Genomic DNA, 25,451 nt, shown 5'->3' on the forward strand with positions numbered 1-25,451 from the left:
CGGGTGGTTATGCTCCAACTATTTGTAACCCAAGCACATGAAACATCGCCAATACACCTAAATAGCATCATTCAGCCATTGAAGGGATTTTTGATATCTCTGCCCAACACCAACAGTTAATAAAATTGATAGTCACAGGGGGGGGGGCTGTAATGTAAATAACATAGAATGAACCAGGTTTGTACATGTACACCTTTCAATGGAAAAAAAAAAATGATCTATCCGCATGACGGCACCTGCCCCCACGGTTTTGGTACCTGCAGCTGGGGGCTCCAAGGAGGGCTGATCTGCACTCGTCACTATGGCCTGCTTACCAGTAATCTTGGTAACATCTAATCCTACTCTTCCTCGTCCCAGTGCTTACTTTATGAAGGCCATACGCCTTCCCACAGAGATTCAACAAAATCCATTTAAATGTTTACCTTTAACCCCTCCCTCCTGTAAAAGCAGGCCGCTTACCTCAACTCATCCTGGCATATCAACAAGTTGAAACGCCACCCCCAGCTCAGGTGGGAGGAAGTAAGTACTGGGACGATTAATCGTAAGTAATCTGAACATTGCCCTTATGTCCTCCTTCCTCTACCCAGTCCTTACTCCATGGAGTCTACCAAGAAGGAATCTGTTAGACCACACGAAGTAAGCAGACTTCAGCACACCCAGGGAACATTAATGCCAAATTAGGAGCATTACACAGACACAGCCATCAAAACAGCATGAGCAAACATACCTTCGCTTCAGCTGGTTAAGTGTAAATGGTAATGATGAGCAAAAAGCAAAGGGGAGGCCAACCTGACTGTCCAACAGATCTCCAAGATGGAGACGCATTGGCCCAGGAGGCTGCCATCCCTCTAGTGGAGAGGCCCTGTATCCCAGAGGAAGCTAGATACCTTCCAGGGAAAAAGCCAGGAAGATAGTGCTCCTTTATCAACAACAGATGGTCAAAGAGGAAGCCTTTCTCTCATTCCCCGAAACCCCAAAGGTGACAAACAGTTGCAACTGTTTGATTTCCAAAAGGTTGCCGGTAACCCAACAGAATTTCCCTTATGTCCGCTTGTGGACAAGGACTGTCCTGCCTGGCAGATCATGCCGGCAGACACAGAGACCTATGGATGGTGTTCATGGGAGAAGGGGATCCAAGGGGAAACCCCACACAAGGGTTTCCAGGTTTAACCACCACTGTAGCAGAGACCGGAGATAGTCTGAAACTTGGATCCATGCCTCAAAATTCTCTTAGCAGGGCTGTCCTGTTGGCCAGAAGCTGAACCAAGCCCTTGTCAGTATGCACCTATATAGTGTAACCTCTGTGCCAGATCCAGGTAAGATTTATGCAGAATGAACAACAGACCATGCGACCGGAGCAGGCTGCAGGTCAGGTTGATTGATCATTATACTTGGAACTGGGAGGTACCCTGGATTAACCAGTCATCCAGGTACAGCTTTACCCCTGCTACAGGGACCAAGATCCAAGTGAACACACAAAGAGTCGATCTTAAATCGAAGGGAAATACCACAAACCAGAGCTGCTCCAAACCCACAGCAAACTATAGTAAGTAATGTATGCTGGATGTATTGGGGTGTCCAGACAGGCATCCATGTCCAGGGACACAAGACAGTCCCATTTGTATGTCAGGCGGTTGACTGGTTGTAAAGTCTCCACCTTGAAAAGGCTCTCTTTCTCAAGGGCAGTCAGTATTTTTAGGTCATTCATCAATCTGAAACCTCCCAAAGCTTTGGGCACTAGAAAAACAATAGAGTAGCACCCACACCCCTCTTCCAATGGTGGAACATCCTGAATGGTCCCCTTTAGAAGAACCTTCAGTTCCCCAGAAGAGCAAAAGGTTTCATCACATAGGGGGGAGTAGGTGTGATCAGAGGGCCAGTTAACAGAGGGATATCAGACAATTCTATCTGGTAGTCACCTTGGATGACTCACGGAGCCCAGGAGTCTGAGACATCTGTTAACCAAGCCCAAGCGCAAGGGGGGGGTATTAGCGCCAGTTAGGTCTGCTGAGCTTTTGAAGGGTCCAAGACTATCTTGGTTTGCGTGGGCAGAGGCCTGTGCCTCCCCTTTGAATGGGGCTGGCTTGACCAGCCAAGACAAGGTAGTGGGGCCTGTTGTGGTCCGGCCGGGACTTCCGGGGATGTACGCCTGCTTTGCGTCAGAGCTTTGCATCAGAGTGTATCTGCATGCTTTTCTTGTTTGTGGAATTTATCCACTCTGTCTTCCAAATACTCCTTCCAAAGTTTTGTCCCCCACGAAAGATGGATGCAAGGGCACGGACCTCTCACTTAGCACTATTGGTTTTCCAATCACAGACATGCTCTTGCCTCCAAGACGCAATGGTGGATCCCACAGTGATTTTTGCTGCCTAAAACCTATCGAATTCTAGATCTGACAAGAAGTCTGCTTGAAGGTGCATTAACTCAATCAACCCCAAACAGTCTTCTACAGCCTCCACTGACTCTCATAAATGATGGAAATCTTCGACGAGGCACTTTGTTGTGCAGGAGACAAAGTGCAAGAACCTATTGCCAGACGTGCATTGTGGTCATTCCTTGAGAGTCACATCTACATTGTGGTAAATTGAGTCCCTGACCACTTCTTCCTCTGGGGTCATGGAAGGCCTACCCGCCAGGCTGGATAGCAAGGAGTCCACCTCTATGGAAACTGGAAGCTATTCATCAGGTTAATACGGTCTGTTAACGAAGCGTGGAATACAAAATATCTTCAGGAGCTCCCCCACTCCTTCAACAGCTTCCTTTAAATAGCTGGCATAATAGGTTGCCCACTCTAGATCGCCTCTTCAATTGCTGAACCATAGGATCTTCAGATATCTCTAAGTTGGCCTGTTAAGACTTCATACAGGATGCTACATATGTAAGGACTTTTGACACTGCTTTGGGGTCCAGCAGCGCCCCCTTGGGTTTCAATGATTCATCTGACTCAGATGATGAGAATGTGGAGGCAAGGTCCTTCCTCTGCTTTTTGGACCATTTCCTGGCCGACAGTTACTCTCCGAGGGATTCCCCGATCAGGGTTTTGAGCTGGACTGCTCTTTTTTCCTCCCACTATATTTTCCTTCCACGAGGTGACTCAGATGATTCTCAGGAGGATGAGGAAGGACCAATATGTTTAGACTTTTCCTTGGCCTTGCACATGACTATGCTGTGGCATGCTGTGTGTCAATAGAGCCAGTTGTTGATACTAAAGGGGCTATTTAAATAGGTCCTACAGCCCAAGGACCCCAGACCTAGGAGGGACCATGTGACCAAACCCCCATCCTCCCTTATCCCCCATCCCAACCACAATTGTGGGGTGGGAGTGACTAGGGGGGGTTGATTCATCCTTAATCCACTCCCTCCCCCCGTGAGAACATGGTACATCCACAAGGAAGCCAATACAACGATACACTGCGTGCATGGTGTTGTGTCATGGGCGCACCGAATCCCCAGTTTGCGCACACTAGCCTCACCTGTGCCTCCCGCAGTCCACTTTCATGGGAGGAGGGAGCACCCATTGGCAAGTCTTGGAGGAGCATCTGTTCACCGGCCAGGAGCCATAGCTTCCCCCTCGAGGACACCCATGCTCCTGAAGGAAACTGAGCCCTCACAGCTGAGCTAGTGTACCCAAGGGAATATCTACTAACCTGAGCCAGGTACCGGACCTCCACTACCCCCACAACCCAAGATTAGGTGGGTAGGAGTTTCTTCACTCTTCATTCCCGTTGGCCCCGCCAATATGGCACCGTGCTGAGAAGACCAGCCGAGCAACCCTTCTGGAAAACCTCAGTTGAGGAAGAAAAAAAGAACAGGAGGATTTGAGGTAAGTAGCCTCAATTATAGGAGGGAGGGGCGAAAGGCAATACATAAAATTCATTTTGGCGAACCTCTTTGGGCGGCAACCAGTTTTCATAGAGTAAGGACTGCGACGAGGAAGAGGGTGATGCGGCTGGTCAGTTCATTTGGATTATGGGCTTTTAAGTTGCATTAGTGTCCCCAACTTTGGCCATGAGTGCTTATGCAGCACCTGCCCATCAGATATAGTTTGTTGAAATGGAAATAGCTCGATGGAACTAAGTAGACTTTACTACAAGTACTAAGAGTTTTGCATTTCTGTTTAATCTCATGTTAACAGAAATGTTGTGCTACATTACTCCTTTGAATACCATCACGGCGGACATTTACGCAGGCCTGTATAACGAAGAAACACTGAGCTATGCCTACTTTAGAATGATGGAACAAAGTTGGGGAAGGAGAGACTGCTGTGCTGGACTCACCACAATTGGAAGTCAAGGGACGGGAGAACCATGTGGAGAGACACCATCTGAAATACTTGCTCCATCTCATAAGAAATTCCAATTTTGAAAACATGTATCAGAAAAATGTTAAATGCACATGTCTTTGTGTTACCTCTTGACGGGGGATCCAGAACCTAATTTGAGCGAAAATAAGAGAGCTTGGCGCATGGGTATATTTTGGTTGCAGTATTTGCTATGGAGAGTAGTCACCGGAAGCCACGACTGTCTCCACTTCGCCGAGATGGTCTGCGGCTGCCTCATCTCTCTAGCCTGCTTTTGTTGGGAGTTTTTATCATGCGTGAATGACTTCAGTGTTCCGATCTGAACTGCTATATTAATCCCTCGAGTTACCCTCTGTTAAGATAAACACTCTCTTTTTCTAAGCTAAACTCCATCATTAAGGAGAGGAGACACGAATGCGAGAAAAACATAATTTAACTAAACTTTAATTCAAAGAGCCTAAGCGGGACGATACATTTTCTTTTTCTCTTGAACGGACAGCACTCTACATAGCTTATGCAAAATTCAAAAGCTCTGGTAAACTGTTCGTATAGGTGCCCATGCCTGTGTGTGATTGCGCATTGCCAATTCAGGGGAAAAAAGGACCATGCATTGTCAACTATAGGGCTTCTCAATTAATGTCCTGTACAACCCTAATCATACAATATGTGGCAGCCTGCCATAAACGTGCAAACCCCTGTAAATTATTTTGTTTTTTCTTACTAGTTGTGACATCACTAATGACCCATAATAAGAAAATGATTATCACTACTGTAACTACAATCAGTTATTACAGCAGGGTTGTGATGTCAGAATGCCTGCTGCTCGAGCCATGACAGAGCAGAATTCCAGCTGTTACTGCACCACTTCATTAAAGCGGTGACAAGCTTTTCATATGATAGTTTATTTATATAGCGCCTATACACAATATGTTTCAAAGCGCTTCGCGACAAGGGAGGGAACAAGGGAAAATACAAAACATTCTTACAGGCCATGAACAAGATTGTGAAATTAACTATCGTACTCAGCCTAGCGACATTTCAGATAGTTCATAGGAAGGAAATGGGAACAGACAGGCGACTACCGTACTAGGCCCGATGACATTTCAGATAATGATGTGGGGCCAGGGGGGAGGACAAACATGTGTTACTATCATACTAGGTCCAAGGACAATTCTTATAATAAGTGAACAGAAAAAGTAGGGGAGGAAATAGAGAGAAGGGCAAGGGAGAGGAGAGGAGAATAGAATAAAAACAGTGCAAAGAGAAGAGTTGCAGAGGGGAGGACGAAAAAACGTTCAAACTGCAATGTTCAGCCAGTGGGTCTGCATCACTGTTCTCATCTGAGGCTGTTCCCGTTATGGGCATTGTGGAAGAAGTGAAAGCCTTTTTATCCCTTGAATGGCCCTCAAGGCACCAAACCATTATGTAGCTCCTCCCACATTTTCCTGCCAGAGAATACCTTTCTTCTAAAATATCATTCTGTGACACTTATAGCCATTCATTGATAAGGAACAGTTTGTGGTAGTATGTTAATTGAACACTTATTTACTTTAAACCACAAAACGGTTTTTAGATACACTGTTTAAACTACTTTTCTGCATCACATTGCAGGTTAACTGTTAGTGTTTTAATCCAAATGGATACTACACGGGCTACATGCATCAGCAACTGAAAGATCTCTTACATTAGATTAAAGAAGTGGCTGCTATTAAAAGAGAATGAGCATGTATGTCCATATACCATATATATTGTAACAAATATAATCCATCCTTCCACAGGTAAAATAGTGTCGTAAATCACCTTGGAATTGCGCAACTTTATAAAAGGAACTCTGCCTTCAGCCTCGTTCCCTTACTTGGATACGAAATTCCTCCTTTGCTTGCAATATCCTTTTAAATGTATTGTATTGTTTATTTATTTATATGGCGCACCTGGCCTTTAGGCAACTGAGCGCTTGTGTACATATTAGGTTACATTTACAAATTATCTTACATTTCTTGTGTTACAGTTACATACGTATCTTACATTTCTTATATTACAGTTTCAGGGTAAAAATTGTTTAAATATTCTTACATTTTTATGTGGCAGTAGTATAACATTAGTTGTTTGCAGAAGTTGGGTTCTATTTACAGTACTTTTATGAAGGAGAAAAAAAGAAAAGGGTGAAAAGAGGAGGGCAGAGAGAGAAGGGATGGGGGTGTCTAGAGAATAGGTTGATTATGGTGGGCAATCGTTGGATTGTAGCCAGAGTTTAACATTGGTTTTGAACAAGTGGAAGGAGGGGAATGGCTCTGAGTGGGTCCGGTATGGAATTCCAAAGATTGGCGGCCAGTACTGGGAAGCTAGAGCCTCCGTTTTTTTTTTAGATTGAACTTCGGGATCCTGATGCTGTTAGTTTGGGCCTTTCTGATGGGATGTTCAGAGGTGTGCCTCGTGAATTTCTTAGTAAGGTATGCAGGTGCTTTGTTATTAAGACAGTTGTGTGTAATATTCAGGGTTTTAAGTTTGATATGATCATTGATGGACAGCCAGTTGGCATTTCTTCTTTGGTCTGATGTGTGTTGTCCTTTGGGAATGCCTAGTGCTGTTCTAAGGGCATTGTTTTGCAGATTTTGTAGTTTATGGGTATTGTGTTTACTGGTACCTAGATAAAGTGCATTGCATTAGTCCAGTTTCGATAGGATAAGGGCTTGTGCGATTATGATACAGCTGTCCGTGGATAGAAATGGTTTGTATGCGTGAATTAACTTGCAAGTGTAGCTAGTTGCTGAGGCGGTAGCATTGACTTGCTTGTTGAGGTTGAGGGCTGAGACTAAGTAGAATCCTAGCTTTTTGACTTCTTTAGCTACATTGATTTTGATACTATCAATGGTGATGTTTTTGTATAGGTGGTATAGTTTGTTTAGTTTCCTGGTAGAACCGATGATTAAGAGCTTGGTTTTATCGTCATTAAGACATAAACCGTGTGTGGCCATCCACGTTTGGATAATTTGGTAGATTTTGTTTATGAGAATCGTGTCTTTGTCGTAATCACCTTGGATTGGGATGAGGATCTGGTGTCGTCGGCATAATTAGTATACAAGACACCCAGTTTGTCCAAGATATCGAACAGGGGCTTTGTAAAAATATTGTACAGGGTGGGGGAGACACAGGACCCCTGAGGAACACCGCAAGTGATGGGAATTGGGTCAGCGGCTGAAATGGATGAGAAGACCCTTATGGATCTATTATCCAGGAATGAGTTTATCCAGGCCGTGGCCTTAGTGGAGAAGTTTGCGGCCGATTTAAGATGATTGCAGAGTACCTTGTGATCTACCAGGTTGAATGCTGCTGACAGATCTAGGAGAATGGATAGGTCTCCTTTATCTTTACGCTCATGTTTCAAGCAATGCGCTTCCACCCGCCTTGGGACCGAATCGAGGGTAGGGGGAATTTAATGACGTAGATTATTCTCTCACAGCAGTCTCCTTAATGGAATTCACTGCTACACTGCAGATGTATGCATCAAAATCCAGATAATTAAGACGCTACAAATGTACAAATCAAATCAGTGTTTAAAAATATTTAAAAGGTTGGCGACTGCACAGACTTCTCTCACGTTCCGAATGTTTTAGAACATTACAGGGAAACATGCCTTGTCCACAATTTGAGATTAAGCACAGCCCCAAACATGTACTACGTTTCTTGGAAGTGTATTGCCCGTTACGGGCCCAAGTTACAGACCCGAGTGAAATGAGGGCCCCGGCCGGGTGTAAAGGCCCCAGTCAGGAGATGGGAGGGGAGGGGCATTGCTATTAGTACACAATACAATGAATGCTAAAGGAGGCGGGCAGTGTGGACAGAATGTCAAGGATGGCACTCTATTAAGAGTGGCACAGGACACCCAGGATGGATTGGGTGGTTGTGCCAAAGTAAAGAGGACAGAATAGTTCACACACAGCGGAAAGAAAGGAGAGCGAAGAGTAGACAAGTGTAGCATAACAGAGGCCCACACTGTTTGCTCATGGCTTGGAACAACAGCTATGGGTGTCTGTAACGTAAAAACTAGACAAGGGAAAGGGCAGAGGTTGCCTGACGGAAACCAACTGACAAGCTCTGTACAAGGGGTTTACAAACAGTACAAGAGAAGACGCTAACAGATAAATCCAGGGAAAAGGAAGTTGAATAGCAAACTAGCAGAAGGAAATGAAGGGAAAGCCGTATAACAGGATTGGATAGGGAGAAAGAACTGAAGGTAGAAAACAAGTAAGAAAGCAAGGGAGCAGCAGTCAGGAAGCAGAGGAACAGTAATATCTGAAATTAAATAATGAAGGTAAACTGATGTGGATAACAGAGGACGATAGGGTACAAGGTAGAAAGCTCAGAAAAGCAGGGAAGCAATGGACCAGCCCAAAAGGAGCAGGGCTGTAAGGAAGGAAGCCCCGAAGGATAGGGCTTAGGGCAGCAGAGTGAAGCAGGCTGCACGGCAAGGAGCCCAGAAGGGCCGGGCAGCAAGGAGTGAGCCCAGAGGAGTAGGGCCACTGACTGTAGAAGGGTGCAGGAGGACTGTAGAATGCTGCTAGACTGGAAGCCCAGCGGATGAAGACTGTAGATTTAAGGCAATGGAGTGAATCTGCTGTAAGGCAGGAGTCTGGGAGGCAAATGGCGGAAGGTAGCAGCGGAGCGTGATCGGCTGCAAGGCAGGAGCCTGGGAGGCAATGGCGGAAGGTAGCAGCGGAGCGTGATCGGCTGCAAGGCAGGAGCCTGGAAGGCAAGGGCGGAAGGTAGCAGCGGAGAATGATCGGCTGCTTGGCTGGAGCCTGGAAAGCAATAGCGGAAGGCAGCAGCGGAGAGTGATCAGCTGCTTGGCTGGAGCCTGGAAGGCAATGGCGGAAGGTAGCAGCAGAGCGTGATCGGCTGCAAGGCTGGAGCCTGGGAGGCAATGGCGGAAGGTAGCAGCGGAGCGTGATCAGCTGCTTGGCTGGAGCCTGGAAGGCAAGGACGGAAGGTAGCAGCGGAGCGTGGTCGGCTGCAAGGCTAGATCCTGGAAGGCAAAGACGGAAGGTAGCAGCTGAGCTTGATCGGCTGCTATGCAGAGGAACCGCATACAAAGATACTTAGCTCAAAGCAAAAAGGTGCTGGAAGGACTCTTAATGCAAGAGACCGAGCCCCTGCAGGCAGCAGCCTTTATACTGCCCAGCCCAGCACAGAGGCAGGCTAATTGGTCACACCTGGCTAAGCACACCTGCAGACAATCGGCCACCTCCCTCTCTGTTCCTGAGCTGGTGGAAGCAGAGCAAATCCCTAGAGCTCCTGGGGATTGTAGTTCCGATGATGACCAATAGGAATAGCCAGGAATAGATGGTTATAGCCAAGTGCATTATGGTTATTGAAGTTTGTTGGAAAAAATAGAAAAGTACCAAAGTCTCGAAAATGAGAAATAAGGTCCATAATGATCGCCAATGTATGCGTCCATGGCGCAGGCATGACACAGAAGACCAGCGAGATCTCCCTCTACACCCCTCATCACTCCCTGCATTCCAATCCCAATCCTTGATAGCCTCTCCAGCCCCTCCATGCATTACTTCTCCCTTCTGTTCCTACGAACTTCTAAAGCCTAAATATTGAAATTCTCTGCCACTCTCTATCCGTTCTGCCCCTACTCTTCATCTTTTCCATACTCGTTTTACTTCCCACCTCCTTTCTTCACTCAATGATGCTTCATTTGTACCCTTCTATTGATTTTTTACCGGTTTTTTTTTTCATTATGCGCAGCACTTCGGCGAAAGCACTACACAAATCCAAATAAATAATTAATAGAAAGGAGAGGGTCCCGGCGACGAGAGTGGGGTGGGCCTTCCGTGGAGCAGTGCAAAGGATGAGAGCACTGGCAGGTGAGCATGAGACAGATTAACAGTTACGAGGTAAAGCCCCCCTGATTAACCAATCAAGAGGCGCGGGGCAGGGAACCTAACACAAACGCAATAATCTCCTGCCCTGGCTTCATTCGCTCTACATTGTTACATACCGTTTCCTTGTATTATGAAATGGTTAGGCTCCTTTTCCCAGGAAATGGTATATTCCAGTCGGGTTTTCAGAAAGACCAACACGTGGCCTGCATTCATTGGATGCACATATTTCTCGTGTATATTCATTGTGGAGATCCCGCAAACCTGACCGGGTGATAATGGCGTGAACATGCGTCAACATGTCGAGTCCTGCATTATTTTGTGCTTGCACAGGTCCTGAATGTGGAAGGCTGAGCGGGAGCTGGCATTCATTCACCAGAAGAGTGGCATGAGCGCACAAGCATGGCAGCGTCCGGTATCTGCTGGCACCTCGCCACCCGCGGAATACCAGCTCAGTGGTTCTCAGGACTTCCCCCAGAGGCGCAGCTCCTAAAATATCCCGCACCAAAAGTATTTTTGTTTGCATTGACCTGTGTGGTGGAGCATGTTCTCCCACAAACTATGCACAGAAAAAATAATTCCTGGGGCATAACATGTTGCTTGCTCGTGCCTCTCTTTAAAGAACGCAGATGCGAGGATGCGTTAACCCCCTCCGTCACCCCCAACCCCCCCCCCCACTCTCCAATCCCAGTTTCGCAACCTGCCCATGAAATCGTCCGATTCTGGGCACATCACTTCAAACCCGTGCACCGCATGCGTAAAATACATGTGTGATGAACAGTGCTTTAAATGGAGAAAAAAAAGAAGTAGTGGAGGCACTCACCAACCCTTTTAGGCACACCCTGTTTGCAGGCAATGCCCACTGAGATTAAATTATGCCAAGGAGCACACACTTTGTTAGAACAGTGTATGTGAGATCCTTTCGCGCAAACTTCCAATTTGTTGTTTCGCATTGTGTTAAGAAAGTTTAAATATTTATATTAAACGAGATTATCAAACTAGCAGATATCATACCTGTAACCTAAGCTTTAGAAGGCCAGTTTAACTATACCGCGCTTTCACTGCCTTACAAGACATTCGGAAGCCCACTGGAGCGCTGTGTGAGTTTTCAGTCGAAAACGTTTAATCACAACTCCAATTACTTAAACATGTGCATATTAGAAGAGGCATTGCTAATAAACATTTTTAAAAAGTAATTTCCCAGGCTTTCCAAATCAATCCCTGGCTCCATCAAAGGACACCAATGGTGACAGGTGAAGAGCACTTAGTGAAACAGTGTTCCGCGCCCAGTGCCTTGAGTGCACAGTAGTCTCTCCTTTTGTTCTGAGGGTGGGCGCTGAAGGAGACATTTTGGGCACTGCAGGTGGTGGGGAGACAAGGTGAGAGAGGGCACTGCTTTCACCAGCAAAGACTAGTCCTTTAAGTCGCGATAAAGTGAAATGAAAAGTTTTCATTTTCACCTCGGAACATAGATGCGTACTGGCAGGCACTCTCTTTCAGGCGTTGAGAAGTGCAGGTACTGAAATGCTCATACATGAGACGTGCAGGTACTGAGGGCTGGGTAGGACCGGCCCATATAACGCACTGTTAATGTACAGACGTAGAGTGTGCCGTGTGAAACGGTGCCGATTATTTGTTCCCACCCATCCCCCACATAACATCTGGTTTCTGTTCATCTGGTCTGAATCGTGACCCACCCCCGACCATATTTTTCTCAGGCCAGCATACTCCGGCACAATACGTGTTCTATGTAAAGCCCTGTGTTACTCCTTGGCGCGGGCTACATCAAATGCCTAAATAAATAATGGTGCAAACGGCAGGATAGCAAACCAGCCTTGAGCAGACCCCGGGAACCTGTCAAATAATCTAGGATAAACATAAGGAGGCGGGGAGGGGGGAGGGTGGGGGCGACTGAGAAAGCATGGCAGGCTGCAGAACCACTGATAAAAAGCAGGCAAAAGCCTGGAAAAGGACAACCTGATAAGAGCACTGCAGCACCCACTGCAGGGCCAGACTCCTGGAGTGGCAACAGCAGGTACAATCTGCTGTTGCCAATCCCGTGGGGCATAGAGACCGAACTCCCGCAGGCCCCCTAAACTGCCATGCTGCGCAGGGGCCTGGCTGGAGTCTGGCCCTGTGGTGCTGCAATGCTCTTTTATCAGCTTTATCAGGAGCACAGCAGCTGGAATAGGGCATACAGTCTTGCTGTGCCTTGTTAAGTGTGCAGCACCAGTGATCATTGCACTACCAGCAGGGGAGCTTGGCACCCGATTACCTTTAATAGTGCGACTCTGGCAGATTAATTCTGCCACCATGAGGTGGGCTTCTTGTTGGGGGGACGGAGGAAGACAATCAAAGTCATTAACAGAGAGCATCTCTCCAGGATCCTCATAAATGTAGGGGGTGTGCCACCCCCCACTCACAAAGCCTAAATTGCAGGGTGGGGCCGGTCTCTAATTGCTCTAACTAGAACAAAACACATGGAGAGCCTCGACTTTTGAAACCTATGGAGGTCTTGGGTGTTACTAATTGAATACTTTTTTTCTATGAAGGATGGCATTTATTTATTTATTTCCATTTATAAAGCGCACAAACTGCACCCGGGCATCGAGGCGCTGTTACAGAATATTCACTTAATAAACATTTTATGTGCAGGTATACAGATTAGACATATACAGTACTCATGTTCCGAGGTTACAGGGGACCAGCGAAGCGAGTATGGTCTACTTGAACAGTTTGGTTTTTAGAGCTTTTCTGAAGACCATGAGAGGAGTTTCAGATCTTAGTTCAAGTGGTAGTGAGTTCCAGTATTTTGGTGCTAATACTTTGAAACTGGATCCACCTGCTTTGGCTCCGTTGAAGGCAGGGATTGCGAGTTGGTATGAGTAAATGTCTCGTTTGGGTCTGAGTGTTTGAGCTTGGTGTATTCGTTCAACTAGGTAGGAAGGTTCTGATTGAGAGAGGCATTTATGAGTGATTGTGAGTGTCTTGAATAGTATGCGCTCTTTGATTGGGAGCCAGTGGGCCTGTTGTCTTGCCTGAGAGATGTGTTCTCTCCTGGGGATACTGAGGGCTGCTTTTTGTAATCTGTTCATGTTTTTGGCAGATGTGCCAAGTAGGAGGACATTACAATAGTCAAGTGTTGCTCCTATGGTAGCCCTGGCAATGTTGAGGCAGTTCTTGGCAGAGAGGTGGAGTTTTACCGCTTTGATAATTTTAGTTGCGAGTGCAGCTGAGGAGGAGATGTAGCTAATGTGTCTATCCATAGGCAAGGTTGAGTCCAAGTAAACTCCTAAGGTTTTTACCGCAGAGGAGACTGCGATTACAGTGTTCTCTATTTTGAAATTGCAGTAGTTGGCGTCAAGTTTTTTTAGGGTCTCTTTGGGGCTAACCAGTAAGATTTCCATTTTGTCCCCATTGAGACAGAGGCCGTTTGCGGCCATCCAGGCCTGGATGATGGCATATGTGTTTTGTAGGGTTGTGAGGTCATGTGCATAGTCACCATAAGTGGGAGAAGAATTTGTGTATCATCAGCATAATTGGAGAACATTATGCCAAAATCTTCTAGGTCATTGAACAGTTGTAAGGTGAAAAGGTTGTAGAGTGTGGGGGAGATAAATGAGCCTTGTGGAACGCCACAGCCAATAGGGGACGGAGCGGCTGATGCCTGGTCTGAGAAGACCCTCATGGCTCGGCCCTCGAGGAAGGATGTTATCCAGGTGGTGGCCTCATGGGAGAAGTGAGCAGAGTCTGTGAGGCGTTTCCCTAGGATCTTGTGGTCAACCAAGTCGAACGCAGCCGACAAGTCGAGGAGCAGAAGAAGCAATGATTTACCCTTGTGCATGTTTTGAAATAGTTGGTTTTTCCCCTGCAATCCCTTTTCTTTGAACGCACAGGCAGACCCTTGTATGTATATGTTACTGGGGGAGATTACTTCTATAGCCAAAACTTGTGGGGCTGAAAGAAAACTCAATAGGAATAGATTGAAAGCATAACACTCACATAGGTGTATTTAACGCTGCCCACACAGCTGTGTTCAAATTCACACATATGAATAGATTGAAAGAAGCACACTTATTTTCAGCGAAAGTCGCACACACATACAAGTTCATTGAAAGCTGCACCTACATATTTTGAGAAGGCTGCACACACATGTTCAGAGCAGAGCAAACAAATCTGTGAAAATACGACTTTTCTAGTTTTAACCTGCAGAAGTCAGATGCAAGCTGGCCATTGTCTTCATTTAAACGACCTGCACATAAGGGGTTATGACCCTGGCGGTAGCCATGCCGGTAAATACCGGCATGGCTGCGCCAGAGTCATGAATTTTCCGGCACCCGGGAATGAGCAGTTACCAGGGCATTACAGCCCCGGCGGACCCGGTAAATGCCCATTCCCAGGCACCAGAAAATATTACTCCCCATTCCCATTTGAGTCCCATTGGACTCAAAGGGAATGGGGAGGCCGGATGCACCGGCACCATTCCTGAATGGTGCCGGTGCATCCGCCGAGGGTCTGCGCGTGGGTGCCGTTCCGCCCACCAGGCACCCGCTCGCAGAACTTGTAGTTTGCCGGTCCGGAAACAACGGTATCGACAAGCTTACCGGTACCATTGTTTCCGGACCAGCAAACTTATAATAAGGCACATAGCCTATACATTCACTACCTCACAGCCAGGGGAACCAGGGTGAATGTATATGTGTTGATAAAAAAAATGTATAAGTCGTTTTTCTCTGGCACTGCAGAAAAGCAAGTGCCTGGAAATGGTTCTAAACGACAAATGCATACACTGGCTGAAAAGTGACAATGTTATCATTGAAATAGATTGGGTTTAAATAAAAGCAATAATTGAAGGAGTAGCATGCCTAGGGTCTTTTAGAGTATCAGCTGGTTACATCATTGATTGGAAGTGAATGCTTGTGTGTGGACCAATAGCAAGATTCATATAGCCAGGCAACTTCATTTTGCCGACTATTGGTTTTTGTACCCATAAGATTGTTGTGAATTCCAGGGTAAAGCTGGAGACCACTTTTGTTTGAATTTGAATCATTTATTTAAATACATTTAATGTTTTGAGAAACACACTGTCCATATTATTGCCCAGAATTGTGGGGTGAGATTGTATACGCAAGGGATGTTATATCAGTATGTTACACTGTGGCCTGGGTGGGGAATAGTGCAATCCATGTACTCCGGAAGCGCTGCTACTCTACCTACCCTCAGAACATAGCACACCAGGCTGTTAATACTAACCAGCTGAACAACTAGTTAGAACTGTGAATATTAGCCTATGCCACTCTGAGATAGAACTGAGAATATTAGCCTGCTCCAACTTGAAATAGAACGGAGACTATTAGCTTGCGCCACATTGAAATAGAACTGTGAATATTAGTCTGCGCAATATTAGATACAACTGTCAATATTTGTATTTGTATTTATTTTATTTGTATATCGCAAACCAGGCCCGGAGGCAACCGGGCGCATATCTTCAATCAGTAGTTACATCAAAGGAGGTAATTACAGTAGCATTAAGTACATAGCATAGGAATACAGAACAGTGCAAGTTAGTCAGGCATACATAAAAGTCAAGATATTTGGCTTTTCAGGATGACAATTGGTCATCTGAGGTGGCTAACCAAAGTTTAGCTTTGTGTTTGAATAGGTTCAGAGATGATAGATTTCTAATAGTGAGAGGCACAGTGTTCCAGAGTCTGGCTGCCAGGACTGGGAAGCTAACCCCTCCTGCAGTTTGGAGCTTGTATCTAGGGACCGTGAGGCTCTGGCTATGGGCAGACCAGAGTGACCGAAGAGGGATCTATTGAGTGAACCGCGAGGCTAGGTAAGTAGGGGCCTGGTTCTTAATGCATTTGTAAGTCAGGGCGAGAGATTTTAGTGAAATCCTTTGGGCGACTGAAAGCCATTGAAGATTCTTCCTAGTTTCAGAGATGTGTGCTGATCTAGGGATGTTGAGGGCTGCTCTAATGGCATTATTTTGAGTGATCTGGAGTTTATTGAGGTTGCACTGGTTAGTGCCTTGGTACAGTGCGTTACTAGCCAACGCCACATTGAAATAGAACGGTGAATATTAGCTTGCTCCAACTTGAAATAGAACTGCGAATATTAACCTGCACCACATTGAAATAGAAATGTGAATATTAGCCTGCGCCACATTAGATAGAACTGTGAACATTAGCCTGCACCACATTGGAAAGAACTGTGAATGCGGACCTGCGTCGCGATCGGAGTCAACTGTCAATATTTGCCTGCACCACATTGAAATGGAACTGTGAATATTAGCCTGCACCACATTAGATAGAACTGTGTATATTAGCTGCACCACATTTGATAGAACTGCGAATGTTAACCTGCGTTGCGCTCAGACAGAACTGTGAATATTAGCCTACTCCAACTTGAAATAGAACTGAGAATATTAGCATGCGCCACATTGAAATAGAACTGTCAATATTTGCCTGCACCACATTGAAATGAAACTGTGAATATTAGCCTGCACCACATTAGATAGAACTGTGTATATTAGCTGCACCACATTTGATAGAACTGCGAATGTTAACCTGCGTTGCGCTCAGACAGAACTGTGAATATTGGCCTACTCCAACTTGAAATAGAACTGAGAATATTAGCCTGCGCCACTTTGAAATAGAACTGTGAATATTAGCCTGCGCCACTTTGAAATAGAACTGTGAACATTAGCCTACGCCACACTGAGATAGAACTGTACCATCAATGAAAATCCATTGTCAACACAAAATGCTTTAAAACGCCTTTCACATTGTAAAACCTAGACCTCTTACAGCTTACAGGACTCTCAAATTCAGTTGTATCCCCCATATCCACCTATCATATTTAAAAGCTATTGTATTATTTCTCCACCACCAGGGGGCGCAGGCTGCATGGCAGCCTGAAAGCTCATCTCCCGACGAATCTACTGTGAAGAGCGAATTTCGGAAGTCTGCCTAGCCCGCAAACTACTGAAACCTGACATCCATGTAGGAGAAAGAGTCTGGCACCACTGGCCCGAGTCCTGGCCAGAATCCGACTGTTTCACTCGGAAAACGTTGCTGGCTAAGTTGCCTCCTCTCCCCTGGCGCGAAGGCCCTCCAGAGGGGAGCGCAGTGCATTCACCGAGACACCTGGGGGTGTCTGTGGTTGCAGCAAAGAACTCAGGAAAGTGCCGATATATGAGGGCTGCGGGGCACAGCTCAGTCTCATCAAGGGTGGGGGTGAGTGGCCAGTGGGTCTGGACAACCCTGCGATTAAACCTGAGGTGCCGCCGTGTAGTGCAAACGGTTGCGCGCCTTCTCCCAGGGCTGCGGAGGCCCATGGCAGCGTGGAAGGTGCATCCCAGATTGGAGCTTCGGTGGACCAGTCGTGGCTGGGTACACTTTCCACTCCGACAGTTGCCCCTGGAGGGACATCTGCAGCTGCCCCAGGCCCCGTGCAGTACAAAGTACGGCACAATGGAGGGCCTGGGGGGTTAGGCGCAGGGTGGGGGAAACAGAACGGCGCGAAATACAAGGGGAGGGGCAGCCAAGCGGCGCCCCCACCCCCAGCGTTGCTAGGGAAACCCCACACGGATGGGGGAAAGGTGTGAGGAAAGCAACAGGGGGGCAGGAGGAAGTCCAGCCCCCCCCAGAGGGACAACAAAGGGCCAGGGGGGTATAAGTACCCCAAGGAAATGCAGGATGGGCACAACCAGGCAAGGAGCTCACCTCACTCGGGTAAGCTCCTAAGGCCTGGAAAAGGGAGAGAAGGAAACGTTTTGCGTTTGGCCTCTGCGGGCTTGTGCGTATTCCGTTCCTTCGATTCCCCGGTCAATTTCGCCTCTGCGGGCTTAGTTGTCGGTAAGGGCAAACGAAGCGAAAGAGGTGCGGAAGAAGGAGGACCCACCTCGGCTTGGCTGCGACATCCATCGGTGGAGAGCGGGACCCAGGAAGGCGAGAAGCGGAACCGTCGTCTGCGTGCACACGGACAACATGACCATGAAGAGGACGTTTTCCAGTTGGGAGGCCGTGCAGTGTTTCCGACCGAGAGGAAGAAGTTTTCCAATTGTGGCGCGGGTTCCAGCGAGGGGGAACTTCGCAGCAGCCATGAAAGGGCGGTCGGTAAGGAGCCGGTTCAGCAGTTGGAGCATGCGCTGGGAATACTTTGAGCAGCCTATCAGGTCTCTGTGACTCATTGCACCGCGTGGCTCATTTTTGGGACCCTCCCCACCCACGCTGCCCCGGCGCCGGACTCGCCGGCTCCATCGGGTGCGAGTTCACCAGATCTGGACCTGACAGTGACACACGCCGCGCGTTTCTGTTTTCTTCAGGAGAGGCCCGCGGCGTTTGGAAACCGTCCCTCCTCACAGGACTCGGAGAAGAAACGAGAGTATAAAGTCGTGACGTGAACGCTACCACGGGAAAACTTAGCGCGCAGAGTAAGCAAGAGCAGGCCGTTTATCGGAACCGAAACGGCAAGCACCACGCCAGCATTGTTGGTTCTGCTGTGGATTGATTTTATGACTTCATGGAAAAGCCCAGGGGGAGCCAAAAAAGCTGGCATTCGGTGATTGGGGTGAAAGGTATGGGTGTCGCAACGCATGGGCCCGGGGCTAATGGGGCATAACACGCAACAATTGGCAACAAATCAGGGGACGCTTTTGAACTAAATGGGAACTTGAAAAATGCAATGCAGCGCTCAAAAATGTTTGAAACTTGCATCGCATGATGAGACTGGGGCTGTCCGATAGCAACGCACGTTATCAGCCACACTTTCACTTTTAAGGCCAGTCACTGAATTCACAGCGCAGTGTGCGTTCAGTGCACACATTGGAAGCAGGACGACACAGAGCAGACCAGGAGCATGGGGGCGGGGGGGCAGCGTCAGGTCAGTTTCACAGCTCCGAGAGGGAGCCAACTAACAATGCCCCAGGCCCCGTGCAGTACAAAGTACGGCACGATGGAGGGCCTGAGGGGTATGGGGGTTTTAAGAATGGTGTCGCATGTGGCGTGACGATATGCATACATTTTATGACACAGTTGCTGTGATGGCATGCCCCTCTTGCAGCCACGGCGGTTTATGGCCGCAATGCAGGTATTTTTGATGGAAATGTTGCTTGGATGGCAGGCCCCCCCCTTTTTGCGACCACGGCACCATGGGCGCACCAGTGATTAGCACCGGTTTAAAACTGTCGTGGGAAAGGGGCTCCTGGAGTACTTAGGAGTGAGGATGGGAGTGGTAGCACCCTCTGGCCTGAAGTGGGAGTCAAGGGCGTTATTGGTAGCCATGCGCAGGTAGTAAAATAAAGAAAGTTAACGAATGGAGGTAAATATTAGGGACTGAGTTGATGAGGTGGCCCCTGTTTTCCCTGTGTGTACATGGGGACTTCTCTCCTTTCTGTGTCGAGGGTGATATCACGGGCCGCATCAGGCACGGTGGATCCGTCAATCAGGATGGGGTTGCCGGGGAAGCCCGCATTTAGGAGATCAAGCTGGTTAGGGCAGAGTTTCGCGCAGGACTAAATGGAGCACCTGAAGAAAGGAAAGGCACGCCGAGAAGATTAGCATGGCCCCTGCACAAGGATGACACGCAAATTCGTGAAGCATTCCATATTTGAAAAGCACCCGTGGCACAATCAGTAAATGCAGTAAGCATTAAAGGGGCAGTACGTGCCGAATTAGAACAACGGTCGGAACAGGCAACACGGGAAGCCAGACAGGGGCCCGGTGAAACAAGACAGGAGGAACAAGGCGAGCGAAGGCAAGTCTACAGGAAAGCCAGAAGAGGCAAAAGTCGGGAATGACGGAAGAAAGAACAAGAAGAGCGCAATAATTCAGCGCATGGGCCAAAAAGGCAAAAAAAAAAAAAAAAAAAGGACCATGGGGCCAAATGGGTGCTGGATGTGATGCAAAAGGAAGAAAGGGCTAGGGCAATGTCGCCCCTGCTGCTAGAGGATTCCACGGACAGCAACGAGGAAGCCGCGGTACCCCAAGGACAGAAGAGGGCAAGAGAAGTGGCGGAGGAATCGCAGAAGCCAGAGAAGAACATGCTAGACCCAAGAGGGGCACAGGAGCAGCCGGAGGCGCCGTTGAGGAGTCAAAGGAAAGGTATTGTTAAAAGGGGTAACAGAGTTGGGGAAAAAATGGTGAAAAGGTTAAAGGCATGCAGCACGGCTCAGGGTAAGTCGCCCAGAACCTGGGAGCATGGAGCACAATGGGTGCTTGATGTAATGAATAAGGATGAAAAGGCAAGGGCAAGGTCGCCTTTGCTGCTAGAGGAGGCCAGCGGCAGCGAAGAGTTATACCACAAGGCCAAAGGAGGTCGAGAGAAGACCCAAGAGGGGCACAGGAGCAGCCGGAGGCGCCGTAGAGGAGGAAAAGGAAAGATACGGTGAAAAGGGATAACAGAGTTGGGAGAAAAATGCTAAAAAGGTGAAAGGCATGCAGCACGGCTCAGGGTAAGTCGCCCAGAACCTTGGAGCACAAAGGGTGCTAGATATAATGAATAAGGATGAAAAGGCAAGGGCAAGGTCGCCTTTGCTGCTAAAGGAGTCCAGCAGCAGCAAGGAGGAATACCACAAGGCCAAAGGAGGCCGAGAGAAGACCCGAGAGGGGCACAGGAGCAGCCGGAGGCGCCGTTGAGGAGGCAAAGGAAAGGTACGGTGAAAAGAGATAACAGAGTTGGGGGAAAATTGGTAAAAAGGTTAAAAGCATGCAGCACGGCTCAGGGTAAGTCGCCCAGAACCCGTGGAGGGAAGGTTAAGAAGCACAAGAGGCACAGGGAAAAGCAAGGGGTAACATCTTCAGAGACGAAAAGTTGCGAAGGTAGAGAGGCAATAACGAACAGAAAAGGGGGGCCTGGACCAGTGGGCAACGGGGTTCCCATACGACAGAGGGTGGCACAAGGAAGTACGCCAGGGTCTATTCACCAGGGAACGACCACCAGTTTACCGGTGACACCGGGAGGGGTCACCACTGTAGCAATACAAGGGGCAGAAGCAGTAATGGCGAAATATGGCAGGCCCTCAGTCGTTAAGGACGCCCAAGGCCGGTCCATGAAGGCCGCAATCATGGTATATGAATGAGAAAGCGAAGGAGAAAACATGTAAAAAAAAAATAAAAAAAAATGCATTGATATTTTTTCATTAAGGAGTGGGCAGAAGAGAGGTCAAAACGTATCAGTAGAGGTTTTATAATGGGAGGGCGGCTTTCCAAAGATCGTACATTGTTATATTGCAGAAATACACAGAAGACGGGGTGTCGCTTGTAACATACCAACAGAGAGTATTAAAGGTCTACAAAGCATTTGGGCATAATGGGAATATTAAGGATAGAAGCGAAGACAGGTACAAACATCAGGATACGATAATAACGACAAGGAATCATTTGAGGGCAGGGGAACAGAACCTGTGGGGCAGTCAATAGGGGACACAAAGAGGACGGCAGAGTAGCAAAGTAACGGACCACCAACGGTGCAAAAGGGGTGGCAGGGGAGATAGCGGGAAAAGCATAGCTGTGAGCATGGAGCACAAGAGGAAGGGCAGGAAAGGGGAAATGCCAAAATGTCCATTAAGCTTACACGAATAAAGCATCGGGAAAAGGAGAATATGGCCGCGTAGATGGCAGAAAAATAACACCCACACCGGGAAAAGGCATGGGTTCCACGAATAAAGCTCCGGAAATAATTAAAAGGTTAGCCATAAGGCTGACTGGAAAAGGAAAAAGATGGCCACATGTATGGCAGGAAAATAACGCCCATACTGGGAAAGGAATGGGTTCCCCAGAGAAACATCGAAAATAATGAAAAGGTTAGCCACAAGGCCGACTGGAAAAGGAAAATATGGCCACGGGTTGGCAGGAAAATAACGCCCATGCCGGGAAACGCATGGGTTCCACGAATGAGCACGGGAAATAAGGAAAGGGTTAGCCATAGGTTTGGCTGGAAAAGGTAAATATGGCCAGGTGTATGGCAAGAAATTAACGCCCACACCCGAAAAGGCAGGGGTGCCACGGGAGGAGAAGCGGAAATAGCAACAAAGAGGTCCGACCAAAGGAACCAGGGCGAGTCAAAGAGAATCAGGACAGGAACGTACAAAACGGGTAAGCAGTACAAAAAGCACACGGATAAGGAATGCAATGAGGGGTTGGGCAAGATTGCAAGAGCAGGGTGGGATGCAGCGGAATTTGGGACCCACCCGTTCTGAACAGGGGCAAGCCACTTCAGCATGGGCAAGAGGCCTGGGAGCGAAAGGCGCAAAGAAAGTTGGGGGGGTTGAGGTAATCCACCTTGGGGGTAGTGACCTGGCCAAAACAGATAGGGACGATTTGATGCGCAACATGTGCGAGTCATCAAGGGCTATAGCTCAGTGCTGGTAGGGAACCGAAATGTCTGAGATATTTACACGCAGAGGCTGGTACGGGGGCGCGCAGGAGGCAGGCCATTGAAACTACAAGGAAAAAGCTAAACAAGGCAGTGGAAAGTTATCGTAGGAGTACAGGGCCCCAGTTTATAAAGCATGGCTTATCACAGAACATTCCGGAGAGGCGCCACCAAGACGGCATACACCTATCCAGCTAAAGGATGGGACAATTTTCAGAGACTATTCTCAGAGCCTTAGCAGCGCGAGGAGGCAGTTAGGAGCGCGTTTTTAGGGGGACCTGAGCGCGGCCGAGGCGGCACCCACTCAGGTGTGGCGGCTCGTGTCTAGGAACGGATGCCCCAGGGTAACTAAGACGAGCCGAGGAGAAGGCTGGGCATCTACAACCCCTGGACACGAAGTGCCCAAAAAGCGAGTTGGTGTTATTCTGTGTTTGTTATGAGTATTATTTGGTGTTATTTTCTGTAGGAAATAAACAAGCCTACGGCCGATAATTTTTCCACAAACAAAAACCTGTCTGTACTATTCTTTCGGGGGAATAGGGTAATAGGAATAAGAGCGACGGGGGGGCCCCCACTACTCAGCCTATGCCCCAGGCCCCGTGCAGTACAAAGTACGGCACGATGGAGGGCCTGGGGGGTTAGGCGCAGGGTGGGGGAAACAGAACGGCGCGAAATACAAGGGGAGGGGCAGCCAAGCGGCGCCCCCACCCCCAGCGTTGCTAGGGAAACCCCACACGGATGGGGGAAAGGTGTGAGGAAAGCAACAGGGGGCAGGAGGAAGTCCAGCCCCCCCCAGAGGGACAACAAAGGGCCAGGGGGGTATAAGTACCCCAAGGAAATGCAGGATGGGCACAACCAGGCAAGGAGCTCACCTCACTCGGGTAAGCTCCTAAGGCCTGGAAAAGGGAGAGAAGGAAACGTTTTGCCACCCAACCCACCCAGCAGAAAGAAGAAAGAAAAAAAAAAAAAAAAAAAAAGGCAAGGAAAGGAGACAGAACAAGGAACAGGAACGCCGAGTACTTTCTTCGGTACACGGTAGAAGAAAGTCATAGGCGGCGGCTCGTGTCCAGGAACGGATGCCCCAGGGTAACTAAGACGAGCCGAGGAGAAGGCTGGGCATCTACAACCCCTGGACACGAAGTGCCCAAAAAGCGAGTTGGTGTTATTCTGTGTTTGTTATGAGTATTATTTGGTGTTATTTTCTGTAGAAAATAAACAAGCCTACGGCCGATAATTTTTCCACAAACAAAAACCTGTCTGTACTATTCTTTCGGGGGAATAGGGTAATAGGAATAAGAGCGACGGGGGGGCCCCCACTACTCAGCCTATGCAAGCACCAGGGAGGTGCTCGAAAAGGGGCTGTACCGTGTCGCTGCTCGCCTTCCTAGGCCCCCAGACTCTGCCCTCGCCCAGGCTTGCGCTTTCATATTTAAGCCCCCCCCCCCCCCGAACGAGAAAATGACAGGACTGCGTCCGCACCGGCAGCCAGACCGCTTCCTCCTGTGTAAGAGACAGCACTGGCACAGCACTGTGGTGAGAGCCAACTTGTCAGCCGTCCCGACACTGCCTCGGCGCCTCAGCAGAGGATACTTCTGAGGAGCTGGCCCTGCGGCGCAGCGCAGTGGAAGGTCAGGGGGATCCGGTGAGTGCCTGCCTGGAGCCGACAAGTTCAAAAGGCATCTCCACAGACCATCAAGTGCAGTCGCCAGGTGAGGAGGACGGGTGGGCCAGAGAGGGCTCCTGATCCTGTGGGCGCCTGCAGCGAACTGCAGGGAGACGGGGGAAATCACCATCTAACTGCTTCCTTTCCCTGCTCAGCGAAGCCCCAGCACCTGGAAGGGAGCCCTATAATACGGAGTATCAACTGAGTGGCAGCTCCCCCCTCTGCTCCACCCTGGGGGGTCAGAGACTAAAGTCAGTGTCTGGGACCACTGTGGGGGGTAGGTGGTGCAGTGATTTCTAACCAACAACACAGCTAGAAAACCATGATATAGTGAGACTAGCTCATCTGCAGGATCTGTTGGGCGGAGAGACTACCCCCTCTCCTCGTGAGGGAGGGGAGCCACGACCCACGCCCTCGCTTCAAGGTCAGAGAGTGCATCAACCCTCTGGAAGACTACAACCAAATAGTTGGGACGCAAGCCCTGTGAAGCACGAGAAGTGAAAACTCACCCTAGGCCGTGAACGCGCAGAGACACCGAGTGCTGCAAGCAATCCTCTGGCGAAAGAAGCATTAAGCCCTGTGATCTTTGGCAGCAGTGCAATATAGGGAGGGAGATAACTGCATAGTCCTCCTCCCCAACGCCTGGTGAATGTAAGGATAAAGAAGTAGGAATTGAGCAGCTAAACACGGGATAGAGGGGCTTGGAGGACAAAGATTTCTGATTACACAAACAGCTGCATGACAAAGGGCCTGCTGAGGAGTGCAGAACCCCTTGCGGGGAGAACGGTGTGAAATCACGCAGGAGAATAGCAGTAAGAAGCACGTCTCCATTATAAAGGCAGTTCGACAGCAGCCAGGCCAGCGACACTAAGAGTGCACCCCACCCGCGACACAGCACAGCTCGCAGGCCAACACAGATGTGCAGCAACCAGTGGCCAACAACAGTCAGCCACAGCGCGGCCCGGTGGACCGGCAACAACGCTGTGAACTCTGCGACCTGGCATCCACAGCGCGGGGAGGCACAACAGAGAGGGTGAGAGCGGCCCTGAACCACGTCCTCCCACCTATGCTGGTCCAAAGCCGGATCCCCTCACAAAACTCCCTCCTCAAGGGGAGCAACAACTCTGAATCCACTGGGCACAACAGGGGCCCCGTCAACCCCCCACCACAAAATAACCGCACACGAGCCGCAAGGCGGCCCACCGCGACTACCCCCTTT

At 48.6% G+C, this 25,451-nt stretch overlaps 1 protein-coding gene and 1 non-coding gene across 3 annotated transcripts in view; one reads left to right on the forward strand and one right to left on the reverse strand.

The window, feature by feature from the left end:
* AMOTL1 (angiomotin like 1) overlaps window positions 1-25,451 on the reverse strand; it is a 1,007,056-nt gene that overhangs the window by 553,450 nt on the left and 428,155 nt on the right. The gene's annotated exons all lie outside the window — the stretch shown is intronic.
* LOC138528993 (U6 spliceosomal RNA) lies at window positions 19,706-19,807 on the forward strand. Its single transcript, XR_011284359.1, has one exon. It is a non-coding gene; the product is annotated as a U6 spliceosomal RNA (small nuclear RNA).

Source organism: Ambystoma mexicanum, chromosome 7q (genome assembly GCF_040938575.1).
Source record: "Ambystoma mexicanum isolate Mex_15411 chromosome 7q, UKY_AmexF1_1, whole genome shotgun sequence".
Lineage (NCBI taxonomy): Eukaryota > Metazoa > Chordata > Amphibia > Caudata > Ambystomatidae > Ambystoma > Ambystoma mexicanum.